The 24,258-nt window shown below is 42.3% G+C and overlaps 1 protein-coding gene across 3 annotated transcripts in view; it reads left to right on the top strand.

The window, feature by feature from the left end:
- The window catches only part of LOC126267060 (cadherin-23-like), a 458,700-nt gene that overhangs the window by 128,887 nt on the left and 305,555 nt on the right, over positions 1–24,258 (top strand). For all 3 annotated transcript variants that reach the window (XM_049971900.1, XM_049971901.1, XM_049971902.1), the window contains one exon: positions 10,801–10,873. The gene's annotated coding sequence lies outside the window, so the exon portion shown is untranslated. The remainder of the gene's footprint in view (positions 1–10,800; positions 10,874–24,258) is intronic.

Here is a 24,258-nt window from a genome sequence, read left to right as displayed (position 1 = left end):
TCCTGGGGTCTCGGCGAGGACCATTCGCAACCGTCTCCATGAAGATGGGCTACGGTCCCGCACACCGTTAGGCCGTCTTCCGCTCACGCCCCAACATCGTGCAGCCCGCCTCCAGTGGTGTCGCGACAGGCGTGAATGGAGGGACGAATGGAGACGTGTCGTCTTCAGCGATGAGAGTCGCTTCTGCCTTGGTGCCAATGATGGTCGTATGCGTGTTTGGCGCCGTGCAGGTGAGCGCCACAATCAGGACTGCATACGACCGAGGCACACAGGGCCAACACCCGGCATCATGGTGTGGGGAGCGATCTCCTACACTGGCCGTACACCTCTGGTGATCGTCGATGGGACACTGAATAGTGCACGGTACATCCAAACCGTCATCGAACCCATCGTTCTACCATTCCTAGACCGGCAAGGGAACTTGCTGTTCCAACAGGACAATGCACGTCCGCATGTATCCCGTGCCACCCAACGTGCTCTAGAAGGTGTAAGTCAACTACCCTGGCCAGCAAGATCTCCGGATCTGTCCCCCATTGAGCATGTTTGGGACTGGATGAAGCGTCGTCTCACGCGGTCTGCACGTCCAGCACGAACGCTGGTCCAACTGAGGCGCCAGGTGGAAATGGCATGGCAAGCCGTTCCACAGGACTACATCCAGCATCTCTACGATCGTCTCCATGGGAGAATAGCAGCCTGCATTGCTGCGAAAGGTGGATATACACTGTACTAGTGCCGACATTGTGCATGCTCTGTTGCCTGTGTCTATGTGCCTGTGGTTCTGTCAGTGTGATCATGTGATGTATCTGACCCCAGGAATGTGTCAATAAAGTGTCCCCTTCCTGGGACAATGAATTCACGGTGTTCTTATTTCAATTTCCAGGAGTGTATTAATCTCTGAGATTGCTTGGCACATAACTACTCAGTAATACTGCAAGGTGGGCAAAACTGCGTTCTGCTCGTGAAGACGTATCAACTACACACTCGACTGATGATAGGACAATGCCCAAGTGGGTGAGTTTCAGGAACCATCAGCGTTCTTAGCTGGTGGTCATTCTTGTACGAGTAACAGTTGTGCAAATGTGTCAGGAGTGTTGTTTATCAGAATCAGGTTAAATTTGGATCAACCGAAATGTAACTTACGTGTCCTAAACTATTACTACAGTCCTGTTGATTGTTGATCAAAGAATAGAAGATATTCGAAGAGAATGTGGACAAGACCATACACGAGCGACTACATCCAGAGATAGAATTACCTCTTGCTGATAACCTGTCGGACTAGGATGAACAGGATCTGAATCCCTTACGGTGATCCACATGCAGTTTTCCATGGATTCTTTAAATCGACTAAGCCGAATTGCCGGGTGGTTCCTTTGAAAACGATACGGACGATTTTCTTCTCCATATTCGTTCTATCCGAGTTTGTACTTGTCTGCAACGACCTCTTCGTGGATGGGACTTTAGACCACAAGCTTCCTTCTTGTAACAGGCGGTACCACCCATCTCAGCTGCAGCAATCACTGTGAACAGTAACAGACTACAAAACATCAGCACAAATTGTCCTCAAAAGTCTTGAAGATTAAACTGTTGGGAAGTTAGTTCCAAAAGCCATTGAGTAGAGAAGCCAAGTGAAACCTTGTTTTGTATTTTGAATTAGTATAGGAGCTAACCACTGACGCGTGGAATTCGACGCATGAAGCAATTTAACATTTGCACGCGGAACGAAACTATAGCGGCAATCTCTTGGTATAGGTGGGAGACAGCACCGGTGGATTTATGGATTACCATCTCATTCGAAAAAACTGACGACTTGAAGGTACGGGAACTAAATTCTCTACCATATACTCCAGTTATAGGCAAATATCCTACCCACAGGATACGGTGAACGACCTGCTACACTGTGGAGCTAGCACTCAAATGTAAATGGCCCGCATGTTGCTCGTATGTCATTCTTATCGAATTAATTTATTCATCGTAAGGCACATATAACAAAATGCGTCATATAAATTAACAGTACAACGTTGTAACACTGTAGGGCATTAAAACAGAAGTGTAAAACATAATAATATAGCACAAATCACAACTGATAATCAACAAAATTTAATTTTATCCACATTTTGCGGCTTCAAACGTGACTGTATTCAGTACACTGGAAGTATGAATTAAAAATCGCCTTCAGTCACAACTTTTCCTGTTTTATTAAATACACGACACATTTAGGACACCGTGGTTCCACCATCAGGCGTAATTTTTCTTAATACATGCTTTATTTTTCTCTTGAATGAGGTGAAATGCATTTTCCTGTCATGAAAAGGTTTGATGTTAACATAACAGGAATATGCATTTCACATCATTCAAGAGAAAAAATAAAGCATGTATTAAGACAAATTACACCTGATGATGGACCCACAGTGTCCGAAATGCATCGTGTATTTAATAAAACACGAAAAGTTGTGACTGAAGGCGTTTTTTAATGAATACTTTCAGTGTAATAAAGAAAATGTCATAATTCACAGTTGGACATCTAACAGTCGTACTATGGACAAGCTACACGTTCTACAAGTGAAGTGCCTCAGAGCACATGCCATCGTTGGGCCACATCCAGTTAAGGGGTGACCATACGTAACGTTGTCGCAACCTGGCTGGGCTGGTTGTATGCACATGTTATTAAGTTCCGCACACTGTGTTAACGCATCTACCGTGTATGTAAATAGGACTAGGCTGCTTCAGTCGATGTCTGCGTCCACTCATTCAGTGGACTGGAATCAGCAGTTATCGTCTTTCCGGGTGCCCAACACGACTCACGTCATAGCTAGAGCTGAATATCGAACTTTTTGACCAGTGGCAAAATTTCTTTCTGGAACTCAACAGTAATCTCGCTGAATCCTTTGCGTGTCGATGTGGAGCAAAATTAGTAGTTTACAAAGGCGGGACTTCGCATTAGGGGACACGAGGTGAGGTTATTTTGTTTCTGAACTATTCACCTGGTTAACTAATTTTCATCTAATACCGCACATATATCAACTATGTAACATCCACATCGATATTACACCGAAGATTTCCCCTCTCTGTATAATAGACCATAATTGTTTTAACCAAGGCAGCAGAAGGAGAACGTTCAATAAATAATTCTTAGTTTGGCGAAAATCTTGAAAAACCATCAGCCGTCGTGACGAGAAATGCTTTTCCCGCCAGCCAAGATTTGCCTTCCTCTGCTTATTTTCTTCTTTTTCGTGTATATCTTTCTGTTGACGGTGATGTTATACAGGCTAGCCAACCTGTTTCAGTGGGAGTCAAACCTCTTTAGTTTTAACAAAAAGAAAACGTAAGGATGGAAATCGTTTCTCAATATACTGTATCAAAAAGGACTTTACAACTTTGAAAATTCTTACAAACTTTTTTCGGACTTAAATTCATCATTAAGGGCCGGCCACCGTGGCCGAGCGGTTCTAGGCGCTACCGTCTGGAACCGCGCGATCGCTACGGTTGCAGGTTCGAATCCTGCCTCGGGCATGGATGTGTGTGATGTCCTTAGGTTAGTTAGGTTTAAGTAGTTCTACGTTCTAAGGGACTGATGACCTTAGAAGTTAAGTCCCATAGTGCTCAGAGACATTTGAACCATTTTTCATCATGAAGGAAAATAGATCATGTGTTGACGTTTTGGTAAGACGTCCGGCATTTCCTAAATGTCCGGCTTCCACGTAAGTGAATAAGCCGAGGTGCGTGAATTGCACGGCCGACATATACAGTGGATCTTGCACCTCTTGACTTCTACTTTTGGGGAATCATAAAGGCTACCATGCTTTTTACATCCTTACAAGCTTCTCTGTCAGAGTTCAGAGCTAGAATCTACCTCAAACGAAACAAGTCCTGTGTCACACGCTGCATAGAGTTTGGCAAATCGATTTCAGATGGGATGTGTGCCAGATGACCATGAAAGTCCATTTTAATTTGTTTAGGTACATGCAAATAAAACTTGATGCATTTTGCCATAAAAAGACACCAAAACCATATCAGTAGGTCAATGAATAAATCAATAGGAGTTTAAAGTGTAATGTCATTTTTGATACACCCTGTCTTTACTAACATCTAAAAATATCTCAATGACAGAAAGGCAGGTAAGTGTCTAATAAAAGTACGTACGGTATCAGTTATAATAACTTAGCCTTCTCAGCTTTCTTTCACCAATTCTTTGTTTTGATTTTAATTGTTGTGTTAAGAATGCGTCACCAGATTGAGCAAGTTTGTCACAGTTGTACATGTAGACTTCCATGTAGTTAAGCTAAGGAAACGACCTTTCAAAAGTTAATGTCTCTACCTGATAATCCAGTATCGGAATTCGTTTCATTTGACGCTCTTTACTTAAATAATTTCGTCGTATTATAGCCCATCCCAATCTCTACATTTGGTGATTTGAGTCACTTTCATCCGTAATAACCTCGGCCTGCACGCAGCGCTTAACTTCCCGTCTTAAACTTTCGCAGGTCGATGGCACTAATGCCCGTTCGGGATGAGTACAATGCAGCGTAATCCCGGAAGACACTACTTACCTAGCTTGACGCGGTGAGCCGACATGTCAGTACACTGCTTTCCTTTTAAAGGTAGCTGTCAGGTTTCATTTGAGTGCTCTCTTGCATTTACGACATAGAGGTACTACTCTTGCACATTCCAGAGGGCTTAACAAAGCCCGTTCTGGCTCTACTAGCTACAAACTATTGCAGAAAAAGCCACAGGACCGAGCGAGATGGCACAGGTGTTAGCATACTGGACTCGCACTCGGGGGAACACCGGTTCAAACCCACGTCCGGCCATCCTGAATTGGCTTTTACGTGATTTCCCAAAATGTTTCAAGTAAATGCAGGGATGGTTCCTGTTAAAGGGCACAGCCGACTTCCTTCTCAATCCTTCTCTAATGTGATGGGACCGATGACCTCGCTCTTTGGTCCCCTCCCCTGAATCAACAAAAAAAGAAAGAAAAGAAGCCACTGGAGAAATGAGCAGAACGCAGTGTATATTTGCTGTTGTTGAGGAATTTGGAAGAAATGTTGTACTCGTCTGACTTAAATTGTCAGTATTATTGAATACCCAATTTTGAATACCTGTCACGTACTTCTTAGCTAACGACATTATTCCCTTCATACTCACAGATATTCATTTTTCCCTCTCCAAATGGCGAACACATGTCGATACTGACATTTACTGAAGGATGTCACATTACATACTGATGTATAAAAACAATAATAGGACGCGACAGTTACCTTAACACGTAGAACAAAATAGCTGTACACTTTTCCATGCTTTTATGTTTTAAAAGTAGTATACAGTCGTTGAGTGTGACTTAGTAACGTAAGAAATGGGAATCGAACAGTTTACGTATTTGTTGAGCATTCCATCTTGTGAGGTGTGGTTCCCACAGGGGAGAATGTATAAAACTGTCTATTTGACTCCGCATCGGCATCCTATCTCAGTCACGCTGGGTCTTGCCATTTGAACATTATCTGAAATCGGAAGTGTGCTCATCTGAAAATTCAAGTCGAAAGAAATCAATGACTTCTTTGGTGATAGGCTATAAATTATTTTTAAATCTTAGACGGCCAGATACATAACACTTGAGGACAACCAGGTTGTCTTCGAAATATCGTCATGAAGAGCTAACCAATGCCATCGTACGAAAGAGATTCTATGGATGGTGTACTTCAAACTCTCCACTGTCATCCGAAAGAACTCCCATTTCGTATTCTAACTCCTCTGCGAACTGATCCACATCCTCCCTGATATTCGCTGCATCGTGGGCCAAATAGCGCTTATGGTGTCTGTGCTCTCTGCGCAACACTTCCCCACATCTGCAGCTGCACTCCGGAAGCCACCCTACGGTGAGTGACGGAGGGCACTTCATCCCCCATCCCCCCTTTTGTCGTTTCAATCGTGATGGTGCGTCAGAGGAACAACTATCGATAAGCCTCCTCATAAGACTAATTTCTCTCAGTTCCTCGTCGTTGTGTTTCGCAAGACGTATATAGGATAAAGAATATATTTCCCAACGCTTTTTGGAACTTACGCTCCCGCGGTTTCAACAGTAAACCGCTCCGTCGTGCACAACACCATTCTTATGGTATCTGCCAAAAGAGTTTGTTGAACATCTCCGTAACATTGCGAAAATAATTTTCTCCGCAGCAGCCAGAGGTAAACTCACCTCCACATTATCAAAGATTAATGCAAGTCAGGTAAAACATAACACCATGCCGAGATGTTCCGCAGCAATAACATTTTAACTTTTAACCTGTAACACATGCCGAGCGAGGAATGCTCGATAATTATTGCGACTGCAACTGTTGACGAAAGGCACCGGTATTCGTTGGATTGGATCTCCTGTGCCTCTTCTACTATCTTTATCTTGTAATGGTACAAGACTAGAGAGAAACAATCACGTACGAGCGAGCGTTTCGTAAATCACTTTTTTGTGGATGCGTTATGCGTCCTTACGTTGTTTCCAATGAATCTCAATCTCTTGGGTGGTGGCTTGGGGATACGTACTGCCACTGAGTCTATAATCCACATTTTTATTAATCTTAAGATGTCTCTGGTAATTCTGGTTCATTAATGACTTTTAGACCTCAACATTTCAGGCAATTTTTGGAAATTTTACACATATTCTTGCTTTCGTTGTTAATACATAATTTATAAGCTAAAGTTGCTAATAACAGACATGAATATTGATCAGTTATTTAAATGGGTACAACGATTTTTCTGAAGTGCGGTGGGGAAAAAATGTGCCGTGCCGTAGCACAATGAAATTACATACCTCATATACAAGTTTTTATTCGACTTGTTCTGTATTATTGTATTTTTAGATATACAATTTTTTAAAATTATTTATAAATTTCGTTACACCCAAGCACATGAGTGAACTCTTATCCACTCCCCTTTCGCTGCAACCCGCTGAATAAAAGGTGACAGTATAACTAAAGTATCTATAGAGTGAAAAGATTGACATAAAATTCTATTAACCTTTTCTCTTTATAGACACAGTTGACGGCAAGACACATTATTGAATGGAATTATTTGTCAAATGCAAGTCGACAGTACCATGAGTCGTAGTTGTTACTGCGACTGATAGTAAATGGCCAGTTGGAGGAGGTAATGATGCAGTGGTTGTACAATGAAACTGAGTGCTGATCGGTTATACTCTAAAGTGAAATATGATCTCCCATCGTATGCCCCTGGTCCAGATTATATATATATATATATATATATATATATATATATATATATATGTGTGTGTGTGTGTGTGTGTGTGTGTGTGTGTGAGTGAGTGAGTGAGTGAGTGAGTGTGTGTGTGTGTGTGTGTGTGTGTGAGAGAGAGAGAGAGAGAGAGAGAGAGAGAGAGAGAGAGAGAGAGAGAGAGAGAGAGAGAGAGACTAATTTGCTTTTACCTTTTGTTTGTCTTCTTCCTTACTGTTGTCGCAATCTGCATTAAAACCTACACTGCTGTGTTCAGTGGATTTGTGTTCAAGCTAAAGTTTGCTATAATTGGAAAACTGTGAAGGAGAAAAGCCCAGTGAAGTTCGGTGCAGGAAAACTTATTTCTAGCTCGAGTATGTAAAATGTTTGAGTGTAATTACCTTCTTCACATTTATAACTTAGACTTCGGTGATGGTTTCGCTGAAGGTCTGAAGAGCTTACTACAGTCACGAATCATTCCTCGTTGATTAAAAGATGAAATGCTGCTGGTGCAAGCAAATAAGTAAATAGCTCAGCTGGTATTGTCCGGACATAAATTCGTGCCAACCTTGACCTATTCAGAGAACAGGTAACCCAGTTGGTCGAGGTGCTTCGTCGAAGATTTGAACATAACTGGATGTGTAGTGCTAACGGCTCGATGTTAGTCGACGAAATTAATGACGGCGTCAGTTACCAAAAATAACAACCGCGTTACATTAAATTTGAAATCATTTTAATTAATCTTGAACCGCCATTTTATAGCGCACAGGAAATTCAGCTTCTTATTGATATTCTGATTTTCTTAAGCAACTATATAAACATGAATCAATTTATCTCATTAAGTTACGGGAAAATCTATTATTCACAGCAATATTTTCATGCAATATTTTAAAAATTCTTCATTACACTCATGTGTTAATCAATAGACTAAGCCGTTTCATAGTAATTTGGAACACTATGAATGACGGTGAAATACCAGTTGTAATAAGCTCAATGGACAAAAAATTGTGCACGCACAGATTAATCATTATGTCTGTAGAGGTCTAGTCGCGTCCCCAATCACGCACGCATTGCCTTTACATGAGCATAAAGCAGTAGGGATCAGTGAGACGTTGATGCTTCAAGCTGATATTATATGTACACATGGGTAAATGTGAGGACGTGACAGAGTGGAAATAAGGGATAATCATGCTTGGCGGTGCCCATGGCCATACGGTGTGAAGCTGCTGTATTTGTTGGTGTTTCGCGGCAAGGCGGACTGTTCCGTGTGTGTTCAAGCAGTCGTGTAGCACACATGGCCACGAAACGCCACATCAGAATTGTGCTCGGAGAAAGATCCTGCGAGAGGAGCTAGAGAGCTTTTCACCACTTGTGAATAAAAATCGCTTCCAAACCCAAATGGAATTGCTGCAGGCAGTAAGTGAAGGTCCATCCCCACCTGTTAGCGAGAGGACGCTTCAAGAGCTGCATGAAATGACCATTAGGTGTCGGTCACCTCTCAAGAGGCCTATTGCTAACACAGGCACATAAAGAAGACAATATCAAAGTTTATCAGACAGGGAGAATATGTGATTGGTTTTCTTAACAACCCCACCCCCCCCCCACCCCTATTATCTCTCGACTGGCCTGTAAGATCACCTGACTTGAGCAGAAAATCTGTGATGCATATTGGAACAGTGGGTAAAACGCAGACATCAGCATCCCCGCAATTTGGTGGAATTGCGCGATTAAATCTTCAGCGAGCTGCTTAACCTGCATAACCTTGCGGGTTCACTTCATAACTGAATCCAATCGTTGATCAAGTTCAAGGGCGGAATTACACGGTATTAAATGAAGCTTATAATGATTTCTCTGTTGCTGTTATTTTGGTCTCCAGTCCTGAGACTGGTTTGATGTAGCTCCCCATGCTACCCTATCCTGTGCAAGTTTCTTCATCTCACAGTACTTACTGCAACCTACATCCTTCTGAATCTGCTTAGTGTATTCATCTCTTGGTCTCCCTCTACGATTTTTACCCTCCACGCTGCCCTCCAATGCTATATTTTTGATCCCTTGATGCCTCAGAACATGTCCTACCAACCGATCCCTTCTTCTAGTGAAGTCCTCTTCTCCCCTGTTCTATTCAATACCTCATTAGTTATGTGATATACCCATCTAAGCTTCAGCATTCTTCTGTAGCACCACATTTCTAAAGCTTCTATTCTCTTCTTGTCCAAACTATTTATCGTCCATGTTTCACTTCCATACATGGCTACACCCCATACAAATACTTTCAGAAACGACTTCCTGACACTTAAATCTATACTCGATGTTAACAAATTTCTCTTCTTCAGAAACGCTTTCCTTGCTATTGCTAGTCTACATTTTATAGCTTCTCTACTTCGACCATCAACAATTATTTTGCTCCCAAATAGCAAAACACCTTTACTACTTTAAGTGTCTCATTTCCTAATCTAATTCCCTCAGCAGCACCCGACTTAATTCGACGACATTCCATTATCCTCGTTTTGCTTTTGTGGATGTTCATCTTATATCGTCCTTTCAAGACACTGTCCATTCCGTTCAACTGCTCTTCCAAGTCCTTTGCTGTCTCTGACAGAATTACAATGTCATCAGCGAACCTCAAAGTTTTTATTTCTTCTCCATGGATTTTAATACCTACTCCGAATTTTTCTTTTGTTTCCTTTACTGCTTGCTCAATATATAGATTGAATAACATCGGAGAGAGGCTACAACCCTGTCTCACTCCCTTCCCAACCACTGCTTCCTTTTCATGCCCCTCAACTCTTGTAACTGCCATGTGGTTTCTGTAGAAATTGTAAATAGCCATTCGCTCCCTGTATTTTACCCCTGCCACCTTCAAAATTTGAAAGAGAGTATTCCAGTCAACATTGTCAAAAGCTTTCTCTAAGTCTACAAATGCTAGAAACGTAGGTATGCCTTTCCTTAATCTTTCTTCTAAGATATGTCGTAAGGTTTTTCCATTCGTCTGTAAAGAATTCGTGTTAGTATTTTGCAACCATGGCTTATTAAACTGATAGTTCGGTAATTTTCACATCTGTCAACACCTGCTTTCTTTGGGATTGGAATTATTATATTCTTCTTGAAGTCTGAGGGTATTTCGCCTGTTTCATAAATATTGCTCACCAGGTGGTACAGTTTTGTCAGGACTGGCTCTCCCAAGGCCGTCAGTAGTTCTAATGGAATGTTGTCTACTCCCGGGGCCTTGTTTCGACTCAGGTCTTTCAGTGCTCTGTCAAACTCTTCACGCAGTATCGTATCACCCATTTTATCTTCATCTACATTCCCTTCCATTTCCGTAATATTGTCCTCAAGTACATCGCCCTCGTATAGATCCTCTAAATACTCCTTCCACCTTTCTGCTTTCCCTTCTTCTCTAGGGGTGACTAGTTTTTTGTCCAGTGAGCTTCTCGTTGCAAGAGCATATAGCTAGTCATAGGAAGCTGTATTAATTACCTCTGAGTGTTTGCTTACCACCATCTTGTTTCAATAAATATAAATATTAAGACAGGAAAGATTTCTAATAGTCTCGGTGCTAAATGGTATCCTATCTTTTTGCAGAAACTGTGACATACCAGAAGAATCATCGCAGTGAATTTGAGTAAGATACTGAAAAGCAGTGCGACCAGTTGAGGTAAGTGACAGCATAAAATATTCGTCTACTCCACGCCTTTGAAACACGCAAATTAATTAGGGGCTTATTTCAATAGTGGTACAAGTCCATTTTTGTTCATTTTGAGATACAGAGTCCTAAAGTTGAACGAGCGCTGAAAAATCTGCAGTTGAGAGACCAGAAATATTCAAGCATATGGCTTCTTGCTCGAAATGAACCTTTCTTTCTGTTTGTTTGTCTCATTAATTTCAGAAGCATTATAGACAGAAAATTAGAGGTTATGGACTTGTACCACTATTGAAATATGCCCTTCATATCAACTAGGTCTGATTCAAGAGTGCGACTAGACTGAAATATTTAGTTGGATTCTCACATGAACGTCAAAGAAATGTAGTTACATTCTTCCTATTGTGTGTAAACTGTCCCCTACCCACATTAACCTGGATCGTTCAATGCGGATGATGATACTGTACGAAAATGCCTTTTTGCAAACCTTACGGATCTTTAAACCCATGAGTTGCTAACAAGATGATAATGAGGTTTACTTTGTTCGCTTAATAAATTTACGGTGATCATATTTGTTAGAACAACCTTCCACAAAAATATTTTTGTAAAATGACTTGACCTCCATGAAATAGAATAATCATGATTTGTGTTAATTTATCTACTATCAATCGACACTAAAAGAATATTACTGTATATGAAATACAACTAATATCGACAAAATTTGAAGATATTTCTCCTATGTGGCCCTTTCATGATTTATTTTAGACCCTTTTTCCTCAATAAAGTCGCTACGTTGTCGATCTTTCATATCATAATCTAATAGGTACCACTATGAGCCTTGTGTGTACCTTCTCATCAGACCTTATATTCGTCACTAACGAAGAGTACTTATGGATTTTGTCACTTTTTTTTTAATCAACAGAAAATATCTTACATGCGCCTTCAGAGGACCTAAATTTACCGTCGTACGAAGAATAGCAACTACGTTTCTAATAAACTCTAGTCACCAATCTTTTCAGCCGGCCGCGGTGGTCTCACGGTTCTAGGCGCGCAGTCCGGAACCGTGCGACTGCTACGGTCGCAGGTTCGAATCCTGCCTCGGGCATGGATGTGTGTGATGTCCTTAGGTTAGTTAGGTTTAAGTAGTTCTAAGTTGTAGGGGACTAATGACCACAGCAGTTGAGTCCCATAGTGCTCAGAGCCATTTGAACCATTTTCACCAATCTTTTCAATCACGTTTTATCTGACCTAACCTGTTTAATAACCACAAATGTCAGCTGTATGCAGTACTTACACATACTAAATGAAGGGGAGATGTTTCAAAATGCCTATATTGAAGTTCGTGATGGGTGCTAAAACTTTCCACAGGATAGTAGTAAATGTTTCACGCATTGCTGCCTTAACTGCAGACGTAGGCCAGTATCAATCTCTCCAGTCACGTGGTGCTTTATTTTTTATGTTTCTGTTTTGGCGTGGTGTACTTGGGAACGTTAAAGATAACGCTTTTTGTCATAAGCACAACGGCCAAATTTTAGTCCCCTCCAAGATAGACCACACTAATACTGTGTAACGTCGCCTTTGTGCATGATATAAGGAAGAGAGTCTGCAAGTATATCCTATCCCTCTGAAGTACCGGTTGTGCTCTTTGTCTTCTGTATTTTTTCACCTGTATTTTTGGACACCATTCACGTGGAAGTCCTCAAAGAGACAGAGATACTGTACGTTTGAATTTAAAGAGCTCTCAGATGAAATCTGAGAGGTAAATAGCAACGAATCAATTCTCAGACACTTGAACCAAAGGCGTGCCACAGATAAGTTGAATGTGGATAAGCAGGCTCATGAGCCTTCTCCAACTTTGTATGAATTTCCCTATAAAATGAAGAATTTTAGGAAGGCATTTTTTCTCATGTTCACACACATCATAATTATTTTGAAAAATTGCGTAAATAAAATTATTTCGGAAACCAAGTTGACATCAAACGGGCCGATTTGGAGCAGGAGCGGCACCACAGGACATTTTAATTTCCACTGTCTATACTTTTACAAATAAATTCATAAAACTTTTTCAGAATGATCAGGAAGGATTCATGATTCACACTCATAGCACGAAAGATTCAAAAACATACCAAACAAAATCTTTTACGTGTGTGATGTCATTATTTTTTCATTTACTATTGGCTGCATTTGTTGCTACAGGTACAGTTTTATTCATAAGTGAGAAAGATTCTTCCATGAATTTTCACAGCATGCAAATAATTCTCACATGTGTCTGAAAATCTAGAATTTATTTAATTTATAAAAAAATTGCAGTTGTTTTTCTTTCACAGTTTGTAATTTTTTCTGGCTTCCCCATTACCTTCACTGTGAAAAACCGCACTCTCTAGCCTTTGACAGTTATTGTTTACATAACTACTAGTTTTCACGGTGAAGATAATGGCGAAACCAGAAGGTGACAGACTGTGAAAAAAAACTGTACCTAAAAACACAGAAAATCAGAAAATCACAGCGTGTGATAAAAAGAAAGAAAATTTTTGAAAAAACACTGATAATGCTGTAACTTTAGCTTAACATGACTGGATAAAAGAAGAAAAGTTATGTTTTCTCAAGTGGATCCCATCCCATACCAAATTTATTTGTAAGCAGAGAGTTTTAAACTCAAGATGAAAATCTCCTTTCAGATCACTGCCCTTTGTCCAACTTTTTTGCCATTAATGGTTCCCATGCAGAATGTTCCGCAAAATCCCATTTACCGCTGGCACAATCTAGTCACTGGACTCACCTAGCTTCGCATATTCTTTGTGTGTTGAAATATATGAAACCACAGGGTGGTAAATCTGCTGAACGGAATGAACGTGCAAAAAATTTGTTCTTCAGTTCCCTCTGTTCTCCAATTGCTAAACAGCTTTCGTGAGCTGGTTCATTGTCGTACAAGGCGTACAACTTTGCTTCCGCCGTTTGCCGATAGGTGGCGACAACGGTACGCAGCGGTCGAAAGAAACAGATCGCAGACGTCAAGCAGTTAGCTTGGACCTCGGTCAACGTAACCTCATTCAAACATAAGTCGATTTGTGTCTGCGTCATAAAGTTGTTCTTGATTGAAAATGTCAGTTTACGAGCCTAATTCTCGTCATTTGCGGGAGGTGTTACTGTTTTGTTTCAATATGAAGAAAACAGCTGCTGAGTCTCATCGAATGCTCTCAGATACGTATGGTAAGGACGCTATTAGTGAAAGAACGTGTCGTGAGTGGTTTCAACGCTTCAAGAACGGTGATTTTAAAGTCGTCGACCGGCATAGTGAAGACTCGCGTCAAACTCAAGAAGAATTGACACCAATAGTGGGAGTGACACAGCAAGCCATTTCAAAACGTCTCAAAGCTATGGGCAATGATTCAGAAAGAAGGAAGTTGCAGTTTATAATGATATTTTTCTTTACCGGTGCAGATCCACTGCTTATGTATTTTTCACACATTTGATACTGAAGTCATTTATTATTTTACATTGAGATCTATCTATGGTTTATTGTTACGTTTACAAAAGCTCCTGTAAATATCCGTATTCCTGTGGACTTTGGTTGTCCGGAGTTGAGAGTAGACGGTTCCATTATATAAATGACGTCGTCTTAATCGTATAAATAACGAACAAAAACTTCGAGTTATGTTTATACGAGGGTCAGTCAAAAAGTAATGCCTCCTATTTTTTTCTACGTTTAATTGTCAGGAAATTTAAATGCAATTACATAGGTTGAAAACCACAACATTGAGGATCATTTTGTCATTTTTCAATGTAATCTCCGCCCATCTCTACAGTTTTGGTCCATCTTTGAACAAGGGCATGTATCCCAGCACGGTAAAAATCACAGCTCTGCTTCCTAAGCCATTGACGCACGGATGTTTTGACGGCCTCCTATCTTCAAAATGAATCCCACGATGAGCTTCTTTTAGTGGCCCGAACAGATGGAAGTCTGATGGTGCCAGGTCAGGGCTGTATGGGGGATGAGGCAAAACTTCCCATCCAATTTTGACAATCTCGTCAGAGGTGTGACGACTGGTGTGTGGTCTTGCATTGTAATGCAAAAGAAGAACATCTGCCATTGATTTTGTTGGGCGAACTCGCTGAAGACGTGCTTTAAGTTTTTTGAGGGTTGTGACGTATTGAACAGAATTTGTTGTGCATCCCTGCTCCAAAAAATCAACCAGAATCACACCCTCTGTATCCCAGAAAACTGTTGCCATAACTTTCCCTGCCGATCGCACAGTTTTGAATTTTTTCTTCCTCGGCGAGCTTGTGTGACGCCACTCCATTGAGTGCCTCTTTGATTCGGGTTCAAAAAAATGCACCCATGTTTCGTCCCCGGTCACAATTTTTTTCAGAAACTCATCTCCCTCCAAACGGAAGCGCTGCAAGTGTTGGGAGGCTATTGTTTTCCTTGCCTCTTTATTCTGATCGGTTAACATTCTTGGAACCCACCGTGCACAAACTTTTGAGTACCCCAATTGTTTAATAATCGTGATCACACTGCCTTTACTAAGAGAAATAATGCGACACACTTCATCTGCAGTCACCCGACGGTCACCACGAATGATGTCATCAACTTGCTGAATGTTGTGTGGAGTCACTGCACTCACCGGCCTGCCGCTCCGCTTTTCGTCAGTCAACGGTGTTTGTCCTTCAGCTTCCTTACAACGACGAACCCATCGTCTAACAGTGCTGACATCCACTGTCACAACACCATACACCTTCTTCAGTCTTTCATGAATGTGTATGGGCGTTTCACCTTCTGCATTCAAGAATTCAATCACACAACGCTGTCTCAAACGAACATCGATGTCGGCCATCTTACAAACTTCTGCTGTGCTGCCACCTGTTGACACAGAAAGTTACTACTGCAGTGGATTGCAGAAGAAGGTTTGAGGAATGGCGCCAAATTCAAATTTTTCACTTAACTTAATTTTTTTAAGTAGAAAAAAAATGGGAGGCATTACTTTTTGACCGACCCTCGTAATTACTCAGTAGAACAAAAATAACACAATCTCGGTGCACTGGAACATTTCTTTGTATTACTGCTACCAGATTCACACTAGGCAAAACCAATACTGCATCATCGTGAAAACATGCACATCTGTGGCTTTCAAAGTGTGTGCTACCTATAATCGTTGATATCGTGTGTAGAATTCCACCACAATCGCGCTAGTGCACACCTCCGTTGAGGCTGCTACTCCTATTCTAGTGACATTACATTCCCATGGCGTCAAGCAACCTCTTTTTTTAGAATTAACGAAACTTCGTAGGAAGTACCATGTAATATTAAGTATGCTGATGGCCAGTTATACTAATAATTCAGTACATCCAGACGATATTGGGAGTATCTCACGAACGTCTAGTTGTATTATCTTACAAGTTGTGTTTGTAACATATTAAACTGCATCGTGCTTAAAGCGAGTGGAGGGGATAAAACGACGTACAAAGAAAAATCAGTAGAAAATTTTCAAAATAAAATCAAATTGAATGCTGTTGTGGTGTATATCAAACGATACCATTTGATCAGAGGACTGCGAGGCAAACTGTTGCAATTGTCAAAACTTCCTAGCAGATAAAAGTGCGTGCTGAATCGGGATTAGCAACCAGGACCTTCGTCCTTCGGGGGCGGGGTGGAGACGGAGGAGGGGGGGAGGCAGGGGGGGGGGGGGTTCAAATGCTCTACCAGCGGAGCTATCCAACCACGACACACAGCTACTCCTCACAACGAAAGGCGAAGTCCGATACATGGTTTTAATCTGTTAAGAACTTTTATATCAGCGCACACTCCGCGGCGGAGGAAGAATTAATTATACGAGGCCTATTCAGTAAGTAGGGAAGGTTTCCGTGTGCCGGTGCTAGGCGCTCGCCGATCGCGTATATTTTGGTATGTGTCTGCTCGGCTGCTGAGTAACCATCCATCCGTGCCAGCGGGAACACTCTGCGCGTCTGGTTTTTTCGACGCTCGGATTTGAAATAAGCGCTGCAATCGAAAATCCCGCCAGTTATGAGGTGCAGTCTGCGATACGGTTTTTGTTGGCAAAAAACCTAAAATCTATAGAAATTTATCTTGAACTGTGAGAAGTGTACGGAGACAACGTAATGAGTGAATGTTCCGTCCGGAAATGGTGCATTTGGTTTAAAAATGGTCGAACCAACGTTCATGATGAAGAGGAGAGTAGACGTCCGAGCATTGTGACCGGCGATCTTGTCGCTAAAGTTAAAGAAACAGTTCGAGAGAACCGTCGCTTTCGCTTTCTTTTCCACACGTTTCACGAACTTCGTTGTTTGAAATTTCTGGAGGCCTACCACAAACATGGTGATTCATTACTGGATCGAATCGTAACCGGCGACGAGACTTGGGTGAAGCACGTCAACTACGAGACAAAATTACAGCCCATGGAGAGGGGGCAAACAAGGTCCCCGAAAAACCAAGAAAATGTTTGCAAACCTTGTCAGCAAGGAAGTTGATGGCGACAGTGTTTCGGGATAGGGAACGTGTGCTTCTTATTAATTTTCTCGAACGTGGATCAATCATAAATTCTGCCCGGTACCGTCAAACTTTGGACAGCCTTAGAAGAGCAGTTCAAAACAAACGCTGAGGGAGGCTGACGTCCAAAATTTTGTTTTTGCGCGACAATGCCCGACGTCACACGGCAAACTGCACTAAAGAACTCCTTACTTCATTCAAATGGGAAATTTTCCCTCGTCCGCCCTACAGCCCCGATCTCGCACCAAGCGACTTCCACTTGTTTCCCAAGATGAAGAACTGCCTTGCAACGCAGCGCTTTGATGGCGACGTGGAACTCAAGGCGGGCGTGACTCACTGGCTGAAGTCTCAGGCGGTAGAATTTTACGACGAAGGTCTTTCAAAGCTTGTCCACCGACATGATAAGTGCCTCAATGTGCTTGGTGGCTATGTGGAAAAGTAGGGCGTCAGTCGTTCTTTCAGATGTATATAATAAAATGTATTCCTCGTTCATAGCTTTTTTTAATGCCAGAACGTTCCCTACTTTCTGAATAGCCCTCGTATTACAATTATACACGTAACTTTATCTTTTTTAACTAATTAATTATAATTAAAACGTGTCTTGCGAATAAAAATAGTGATCATAATCGACATATTTAGACCTCGTGATTCACCTGTAATACGCCAGTTGCTTCAAAAGATCTCTACAAAAATAGCATCAAAATTCAGATGAGCAGTGTTCTCATATCAGGCTTTGCGGGTCTAATCGATGGAAGCTAGTACCCGGAATACCTATTATGTCACCGCTAATACAAGGTGGCTCTGACTTTATACATGTTAGGAAAGTCCGGGTAGGTTTCTAAAAGACAAACCAAACGGGAGTACTTGAACTGCACAAACAATGATGGTAAAGTAAATATAATCGAAAACATCGCCGGCCTGGGTGGCCGAGTGGTTCTAGGCGCTACAGTCTGGGACCGTGCGACCGCTACGGTCGCAGGTTCGAATCCTGCCTCGGGCATGGATATGTGTGATGTCCTTAGGTTAGTTAGGTTTAAATAGTTCTAAGTTCTAGGGGACTGATGACCTCAGAAGTTAAGTCCCGTAGAGCTCAGAGCCATTTGAAGCATTTTCGAAAAGATTCATATAGAAAGAGAGTGATAATAACAAGCAATTTTATTCAATGGCCGAAAGTGTCTGTCATGTTACATGACAGCCAACTTTTATTAGGTAGCGATTAGGTTATGACAAAAAAGGAGTTTTCACCTGAGAAAAATAAATATTTGGAATAGATGAGAAGACGCAATCGATCTCGAATTCACGAAGAAAGCGGCGTGTTCAACAGAATTATATCAGAATGATTTGCTAGGTAATAATTAAGAAGGACGAAGGTTTCATCAACAACGAGGCCATTGGAGACAGCTCGCAAGGTTTTCAAGTTTCCTTCGTTGTGAAAGATTCCTTCTGTAGAGAGACGAAAGGAAACAGGAGTCCGGCCATCTACATGTACGGGAGGTGCCTGATGGACGAATACCTGAGAGCGAATTCTAGAGATCCTGGTACTACCACGAGTAAATCTGTGCATGTCAGCTGAGAATTTTAGAACATGTTTTTTGCTCGCGTATCATGTCGTTACTGGAAACCCAGAATCTACTCTGCAGAAATCAGCATTGATTCCGGAAACAGCGACCGTGTGGGACCGAGCTCGCTTTATTTGTTCATGAGACCCATAAAATATTAGATACAGGCTCCCAGATATATGCTATTTTCCTTGACTTCCGGAAGGCGTTCGATACAGTTCAGCACTGTCGCCTGATAAACAAAGTAAGAGCCTACGGAATATCAGACCAGCTGCGTGGCTGGATTGAAGAGTTTTTAGCAAACAGAACACAGCATGTTGTTCTCAATGGAGAGACGTCTGCAGACATTAAAGTAACCTCTGGCGTGCCACAGGGGAGTGTTATGGGACCATTGCTTTTCACAATATATATAAATGACCTAGTACATAGTGTCGGAAGTTCGATGCGGCTTTTCGCGGATGATGCTGTAGTATACAGAGAAGTTGTGGCATTAGAAAATTGCAGCGAAATGCAGGAAGATCTGCAGAGGATAGGCAATTGGTGCAGGGAGTATGGCAACTGACCCTTAACATAGACAAATGTAATGTATTGCGAATACATAGAAAGAAGGATCCTTTATTGTATGGTTATGTGAGAGAGGAACAAACACTGGTAACAGTTACTTCTGCAAAATATCTGGTAGTATGCGTACGGAACGATTTGAAATGGAATGACCATATAAAATTAATTGTTGGTAAGGCGGGTACCAGGTTGAGATTCATTGGGAGAGTCCTTAGAAAATGTAGTCCATCAACAAAGGAGATGGCTTACAAAACACTCGTTTGACCTATACTTGAGTATTGCTCATCAGTGTGGGTTCCGTACCAGATCGGGTTCACGGATGAGATAGAGGGGATCCAAAGAAGAGCGGCGCGTTTCGTCACAGGGTTATTTGGTAACCGTGATAGCGTTACGGAGATGTTTAGCAGATTCAAGTGGCAGACTCTGCAAGAGAGGCGCTCTGCATCGCGGTGTAGCTTGCTGTCCAGGTTTCGAGAGGGTGCGATTTTGGATGAGGTATGGAATATACTGCTTCCCCCTACTTATACCTCCCGAGGAGATCACGAATGTAAAATTAGAGAGATTCGAGCGTGCACGGAGGCTTTCCGGCAGTCGTTCTTCCCGCGAACCATACGCTACTGGAACAGGAAAGGGAGGTAATGACAGTGGCACGTAAAGTGCCCTCCACCACACACCGTTGGGTGGCTTGCGGAGTATGAATGTAGATGTAGAATCCTCACGGCTGATCTGTGAGCCGCGGGGCCAGCAACCTATCCGCCCAGCGCCGATCCAGCTGAAGGTCTGGTCCAGCAGCAGCAGCTGCTGCTGCGTGAGGCGGGGACACGGCTGCAGCTTTGTGGGCCGTGGTCGGTGGGCCGCGCCGGCCGACCTTCAACTTGAGCCTGCGCGCTCTGCCTGCGCCCGTCTGACCTCCTTCGGCCGCGCCGCGGCCACGCTGCCTGCGCATACTCAACACCTCCTTCGGGAGGCCGTAACCATCCTCCATAAGTGTGTCACCCGTACTCGCCAAGCCGTCTGCACGTGACGTATGTCTCGAACGCCGAGTCACGCTCCTCCGCAGTGGAAACTCGGCAGGCTGTAATGATCCCCGATCTGTGTGTCATATCTTTTCGTCGAACCATCACATCATAGCGTGGGAGTTCTCTTATGACTGCTGCAATACCCGGAAGAAAAACAACTCCGGTACTGGAGCGTAGAACTTGTGTGCTTGCAGACTGCTGTCGTCTGTATCATCCACCACACTGGAAAATCTTTCGCTTGAACTTTATGTGATCAAGCACCGCACTGTATGAGCTGTGGAAAAACAGACTATATATCTCAGGTCTTTTTTATCTCAAAGTCATTCTAGAAAATTTTATGGCGATAGAATGTAAAATATTTTTACAAAAATAATAATGATTTATTGAAGCCCCATGCACAATATTGAAATTACACCTCCACGGTTCCTTGCTATTACCAAATTATGTATAAGATGTAATTATGTACTAGCAATGTTTGAAATATGAAGACATATACACTACTGCCCATCAAAATTGCTACACCACGAAGATGTGCTACAGACGCGAAATTTAACCGACAGAAGAAGATGCTGTGATATGCAAATGATCAGCTTTTCACAGCATTCACACAATGTTGGCGCCGGTGGCGACACCTACAAAATGCTGACATGAGGAAAGATTCCAACCGATTTCTCTTACACTAACAGCAGTTGACCGGCGTTGCCTGGTGAAACGTTGCTGTGATGCCTCGTGTAAGGAGAAGAAATGCGTACCATCACGTTTCTGACTTTGATAAAGGTCGGATTCCAGCCCATCGCGATTGCGGTTTATTGTATCGCGACATTGCTGCTCGCTTTGGTCCAGATCCAATGACTGTTAGCAGAATATGGAACCGGTGGGTTTAGGAGGGTAAAACGGAAAGCCGTGCTGGATCCCAACGGCCTCGTATCACTAGCTGTCGAGATGACAGGCATCTTATCCGCAAGACTGTAACGGATCGTGCAGCCACGTCTCGATCCCTGAGTCAACAGATGGGATCGTTTGAAGAACAACAACCATCTGCACGAACAGTTCGACGAGTTTGCAGCAGCATGGACTATCAGCTCGGAGACCATGGCTGCGGTTACCCCTGACGCTGCATCACAGACAAGAGCGCCTGCGATGGTGTACTCAGCAACGAACCTGGGTGCACGAAGGGCAAAGCAACATGAATCCAGGTTCTGTTTACAGCATCATGATGGTCGCATCCGTGTTTGGCGACATCGCGATGAACGCACATTGGAAGCGTGTATTCGTCATCTCCATACTGGCTTGTCACCCGGCGTGATGGTATCGGGTATCATTGGTTACACGTCTCGGTCTCCTTTTGTTCGCATTGACATCACATTGAACAGTGGACATTACATTTCAGATGTGTTACGAACCGTGGCTCTACCCTTCATTCGATCCCTGCGAAACCCTCAATTTCAGCAGGATAATGCATGATGTAGGTCCTATACGGGCCTTTCTGGATACAAAAATGTTCGATTGCTTTCCTGGCCAGCACATTCTCCAGATTTCTCACCAACTGAAAACGTCTGGTCAATGGTGGCCGAGCAACTGGCTCGTCACAATACGCCAGTTACTACTCTTGATGAACTGTGGTATCGTGTTGAAGCTGCATGGGCAGCTGTACCTATACACGCCATCCAAGCTCTGTTTAACTCAATGGTCAGGCTTATCGATGCCGTTATTATGGACAGAGGTGGTTGTTCTGGGTACTGATTTCTCAGGATGTATGCACCTAAATTGCGTGAAAAATGTCAGTTCTTGTATAATATATTTGTCCAATGAATACCTGTTTATCATCTGCATTTTCTCTTGGTGTAGCAATTTTAATGGCCAGTAGTGTATATTGTTTAGTTTGATTAGTTCCATATATTATTTTAACACGAAATATTCATCTACCACACACTATGTAAAAATACTGTAATTAATTAATGTTGTTGTTGTGGTCTTCAGTCCAGAGTCTGGTTTAATGCAGCTCTCCATGCTACTCTATCCTGTGCAAGCTTCTTCATCTCCCAGTACCTACTGCGACCTACATCCTTCTGAATCTGTTTAGTGTATTCATTCTTGGTCTCCCTCTACGATTTTTTACCCCCCCCCCCCCTCCCCCCCGCCACGCTGCCCTCCAGTACCAAATTGGTGATCCCTTGATGCCTCAGAATATGCCCTACCAACCGATCCCTTCTTCTAGTCAAGTTGTGGCACAAATTTCTCTTCTTCGCAATTCTTTTCAATGCCTTCTCATTAGTTATGTGATCTACTCATCTAATCTTCAGCATTCTTCTGTCGCACCACATTTCGAATCCTTCTATTCTCTTCTTGTGTAAACCAGTTATCGTCCACGTTTCACTTCCATACATGGCTACACTCCATAGAAATAGTTTCAGAATCGACTTCCGGACACTTAAATCTATACACAATGTTAACAAAAATTAATTATTAATTAATATGATGTGTAATATCACTTACAAGGAACTGTGCTAGAAACAAACTTCTACTTGCTCTCCACATCATGTGATGAACTCCGCTTACACAACACTCTTGCTCTGTCGTGTTCTTTACAGACGAACTTGTGACACTCGTCACATTGGTGATTTATTTTCCTTTCCTCAGGCAACACACCTTTTTCGTTCAAGTTTGTAACACTGCTTGTGATTGTAGTCTGAAGTTACTAGACATGCTTGTGCAGATCAGGTGATACTATATCATATGTTAACTGTCCACATCTAAATACAAGAGTAGGCGCACTAGTTGAATGCTATTAGCATCTTCTTCACATTGACTTACACCCACTTCGTCCCCGACATATATATATTCCTTTATCATATCTACATCAGCATCACTATCATCCTCGTTGCCAAAAGGTAATTCATTATCACTATCACCCTTTTGTACATCTGCTCGAGACTGTAGACCCTTTCGAAACGTATATCATCGTCCATGACCAATACAATGTAATACCACGTCTTACTTCAAGAAAAAGCAGTTCCCAACTGTGAAATTCTCATAACAGTGCACCTGTATGTATTTTCTATGAATTGTTTACAATAATGGACATATAAATGTCGGTTTAATAAGTGCATTGTTGCCAATTTCTTGCTGTTGTTGTTGTTTTGGTCTTCAGTCCTGAAACTGCTTTGGTGCAGCTCTCCATGCTACTCTATCCTATGCAAGTCTCTTCATCTCCCAGTACACACTGCAACCTACATCCTTCTGAATCTGCTTGGTGTATTCATCTCTCCACGCTGCCCTCCAGTACTAAATTGCTGATCCCTTGATGCCTCAGAACATGTCCTACCAATCGATCCCTTCTTCTGGTCAAGTTGTGCCACAAACTTCTCTTCTCCCCAATCTTATTCAATACTTCCTCATTAGTTACGCGACCTACCCATCAAATCTTCAGCATTCTTCTGTAGCACCACATTTCAAAAGCTTCTATTCTCTTCTTGTCTAAACTAGTTATCGTACATGTTTCACTTCCATACATGGCTACACTCCATACGAATACTTTCAGAAACGACTTCCTGACACTTAAATCTATACTCGATGTTAACAAATTTCTCTTTCTCAGAAACGCTTTCCTTGCCATTGCCAGTGTACATTTTGTATCCTCTCTACTGCGACCACCATCAGTTATTTTGCTCCCCAAATAGCAAAACTCCTTTACTACTTTAAGTGTCTCATTTCCTAATCTAATTCCCTCAGCATCACCCAACTTAATTCGACTAC

This window comes from Schistocerca gregaria, chromosome 4, assembly GCF_023897955.1.
Source record: "Schistocerca gregaria isolate iqSchGreg1 chromosome 4, iqSchGreg1.2, whole genome shotgun sequence".
NCBI classification, from domain to species: Eukaryota; Metazoa; Arthropoda; class Insecta; order Orthoptera; family Acrididae; genus Schistocerca; species Schistocerca gregaria.
Note: the sequence above shows the minus strand (reverse complement) of the source record. Positions and strands in the feature narration are given on the sequence as shown.